At 38.5% G+C, this 4,467-nt stretch overlaps 1 pseudogene; it reads right to left on the reverse strand.

Moving 5' to 3' along the window:
• Positions 1–634: 634 nt before the first annotated feature.
• On the reverse strand, positions 635–4,238 carry LOC113084380 (leucine-rich repeat and immunoglobulin-like domain-containing nogo receptor-interacting protein 3; annotated as a pseudogene).
• Between the last annotated feature and the right edge of the window lie 229 nt (positions 4,239–4,467).

Consider the following 4,467-nt stretch of genomic DNA (forward strand, 5'->3'; position numbering starts at 1 on the left):
GAACTAAAAACTAAATGTACATATTTAAAAAACAAAATAAATAAATAAAACTTCCAAAAACCTTCAAAATAATAAAAAAAATAACAAAAAATACAAATCTCTAACTCTATTTTCAATAAAACCTAATAAATAAAAGTGACAAAACCTACAATAAAATTACTTTAACTAAAAGTCTATATAAGTCACTTTTTGTCATAGTTTGGCTGGTCCTGCAACTTATAGTCAGGTGCGACTTATTTTATGAAAATGAATTTGACATGAACCAAGAGAAAACATTACCGTCTCCAGCCGCCAGAGGGCGCTCTATGCTGCTCAGTTCCCCTGTAGTCTACACTGAAGACATAGAGCGCCCTCTAAGCGGCTGGAGACGGTAATGTTTTCTCTTGGTTCTTGGGTTTCTAAAATTAAACGCATCTAATAGTTCAGTGCGACTTATATATATTTTTTTTTCCTTGTCATGACGTATTTTTGGACTTATACTCAGGTTGCGACTTATAGTCAGAAAAATACGGTATATATGAAATCTTATATTAATGATACTAAAATAACACTGCGCGGTCCCTCAACGTTTCTGCGGTCATACGGCGTGTGTATTCTGCGATTCAGCACTGTGTGTGTGTTAGTGTTGGGGCGTCTATGCTTCTCCCCGAGGACCCCTGGCTGCGTGGTTTCATATCATCTTCATGTTGAACTTGCGCGTGGCTCCGGATGCGCTGGTGGTCACGGGTCCTCGGTCTTTCCTGAAGGAGTTACTCCACGGTGAAGTTGTTCTTGCGCTGTCCTCGTCCTCGGCTCCACACGAACAGCAGCAGGAAGCAAGAAGAGCACCACGCCCAGGAACGTAATGCAGCCCATGGCCGTGGACACCAGGATGGTGGTTAAATCCAGCGTGAACTTGAGGAAAACGCGCGTGCTGTTGAGCCCGGTGTCGTTGAAGTCCACCGCGTACAGCGAGCGGTTGGCGAAGAGCCCCGGATTCCACCAGCTGCCTTTGACGGTCAGTGTGGCGAAGTAAGGTGTCGTTTTCCGCCGGCGTTGCTGGCGATGCAGATGTACGTGCCGCTGTCCGTGACCTGCGCGTAACGGATCTCTAGCGTCCCACCGGGGAGGACCGTAATCCTGCCGTTGCTCTTGGAAGTGATCCTCCGTCTCTGAGGTGAAATCCAGATGATTGCCGGCGTCGGCTCGCCTTCGGCGCGGCACAGGAACGACACCGGCTGGCCTTCGTGAGCGGTCACCTGCTGCAGCTTCCGGTTGCGGATCTTAGGCTTCTGGCAGGTGAAGTAGTCGAATAACGCCGAATCGGTGAACATGCTAAGCAGGTATCCCTGCACCTCCGGGGTCCGGCGCACACCGGCATCTTCCCGTCGAAGTTTAAGGTGCGCCTGCGCTGCAGGATCCACAGCAGACGACAGTCGCAGGACAGCGGGTTCCCGTCCACACGGAGCGTCTCCAGACTGTTGACCGAGTGGAAGGAGCTCTCCTCCAGATCACCAGATCATTGTTGGACAGGTTCAGGACCCGAATCTGACGCAGACCCCCCAGAGCGTGAGGCTCCACCGTGAGCAGGTTGGTGCTGACCACCATGTGCAGCTTCCTTCAGTCTGAAGAACAGGGACAGCTTTAATTCGTACCGACTGCAGTTAACTGCAGTAAAATGTATTGACAGCACCTGGATGGAAATGGAACCACGTTTATAAATGCATACAATATGGTTAACTAATAATAATTTTGATTGAGAGTCTCTCCTTGAGTTTTTCTCTGCACGCACAATATTTCGACTAGGGTTATGCCAATATCGAATTTTCCTGTTGCGATTAATTGCTAATGATTTTATCATAGTATACGCTTTTATCACAGTATTGAAATTTAGTTGGTCGTAATACAGTATAACAGGTTAAATAGCTTTTTTCTTATAACAAAAATAACTGAACATTTAAAGACAAAGCAATACAGAAAGATATATAAAGTTTAAAGTTTTAAACAGATTAGAAGTGCAAAAGAACTATAAAGTCCAATACGTATCACTTTACACTATGATCTCATTAGTTAACTTATTTAATGCATAAACATTCACAATAGCTACATTTTGCTACATAAGTAATTAATCTTTGTTAAAAAAAGAATACGAAATTTTTAAATTACACAGATACAATTTTCTAAATGGGGATTTAAAAATTATTTAAAATATGTTTTAGAAAGTAGGGCGCTCTGCTTTATTTATGGGTTTCCAGGGTAATAGCTGAATTTTCTGCAGTTTAGCGCCATCTGCTGTCAGAGAGTGAATGTGCTTTCATTCAGCGTATCTCTCACATGTTTCCCATGTGCTTCTCATGCGTGCTTGTGTACATCAGAGTGCACACGCCTCTTTCAAGCAGCATACAGCGGTTTTGTGCATTTTGACCAGTTAATGGGAATAGTATTTTTAAAATGCATTCAAATTCGGAATAATTTGTAATATAATAATTATTTACGGTATTTAGAAAGTGCCCACGATAACAATATCGTGCATATACATTACAGTGATATACTGCATTACCGAATACCGGAACATGTCTAATCTGGACTAGCCTGAAAACACTGTTTTAACATTATATGCATGCATTTGACTAGCCTGAAATCTAATGCTAAAACCGAAAAGGACTGAAAACAAGTACAAATTAATTCCAAAATGAAAATGTAAATTTTTTTTACATTTTAAATATGAAAAAACAATGAAACTGTAAAAACACATTATTTATATAAATGTTATAATATTAATAAAACGATATAAAAAAACTCTGAAAAAATGATTAAATAAAATAGAAAATAAAAAATGAATTCAAATGGCTATATATATATATATATATATATAATATATATATATATATATATTTAATATTATAATATATAATGACTGAAACTAAACTAACTAATAACTAAAATCAACAACACAGAAATAAAATATTTTTTAACCAAAAAAAAAAATGAAAACCAGAAAATTAAAATTAAAAATAAACAGACCTTTTAAGAAAATAAAAGCTACCAATATTCCAAAAATGACTCAAACTTAAATAAAATAAACAAAAAATACTATATATATATATATAAATCAACTCTTTTGTTGTTTTTTGAATGCTTCCACTGTCCTCATTTGTAAGTCACTTTGGGATAAAAGCGTCTGCTAAATGAATAAATGTAAATGTAAATGTAAATAATAAATTTGAAAATAAAAAAAGAGAAATAAATAAAAAACTGATTTAATAAAAATGACAAAGTGATTTAAAATATGAAAAAAAACTATCTAAATTATTACAAATAATTATTACAATTATACCAACTACTCTATAACCAATTCAATATGTAAAACTGACTACAAAAAAAAATAAAATAAAAAAAAACCTGAGCAAAATTACTAATATGAAAAATACTACATATATTTAGTAGTACAATACTATGTATTCCTTCCTTTCCAATCTAGTTGTCTAATAAACCTGGAATTGCACTGTATATTAAAAAAGAGTTGGCTCTTTGATGAAATGCTTTTGTTTTCCCTTTGGATACAAGAATTTACGAAATGCATAAATGTTAATACAGTTTGTTAGCATCATTTCTAAATAAACCTAATTAATTGTGAACATGACACGATAAAGTTAAGTAACCCTGTCAAACAGTTACACAGTTTTTTCCACAGGTTCTCTGATGTGGATGAATGGTCACATGACATGCAGGTAAACATATAAACTACATGTAAACCGGCCTGATGAGGTCTCGAAAGGCCCAGGACTCGAGCGTGGAGATGGGGTTGTAAGAGAGGTTCAGGGCCGTCAGGTAAGCCAGGTTCCTGAAGGAGGCCGACGGCACCGAGCTGATGTTGGTGTTGGTGATGAAGAGCCGACAGATTGAGACCCTGGAAGCTCAGCGGAGAGATGTACTCCAGGTACGGCCAGCTGTCGATCTCCAGGCCTCTCAGCGCAGACAGCTTGCGGAGTGTCTGGTCCTCGAGGGCCGAGATGCTGAGGTGCCGCAGTCGCAGGGTCACCAGGTTACGCAGGTAAGACAGAGTCTGGCCCGATACAGAAGTCAGGTTGCATCTCTCGCGATGGTCAGATCTTCCAGACCGATCAGTCCTGAGAAAGCCTTGTGAGAGATGTAGACCAGGTCATTGTCACCCACCTGGAGAGTGAGCACAGATTGGTTTAGTAACAACCACAGTTCATTTGATTTTACAAAAGCACAAAATGAGGAGACAGAGCAAGCTTACAAACAAAGCACAATATAACGACTAAAAGAAAGTGAATCTGAAGAACCAGTTGCTTTTTTAAAATGTTCTCCAGAACACATGCACAATATCTGTTCCTGAATAAACCCAATTTATGATTTTAATGCTAAATTTGACAAGTAATCTTGACGATTTCATAAAAAACGATTTAGCATATGAAAGCTGTACTACATGTTAATTCCCAAAACTACTGTGACAATTAAACA

This window comes from Carassius auratus, unplaced genomic scaffold, assembly GCF_003368295.1.
Source record: "Carassius auratus strain Wakin unplaced genomic scaffold, ASM336829v1 scaf_tig00039997, whole genome shotgun sequence".
NCBI lineage: Eukaryota > Metazoa > Chordata > Actinopteri > Cypriniformes > Cyprinidae > Carassius > Carassius auratus.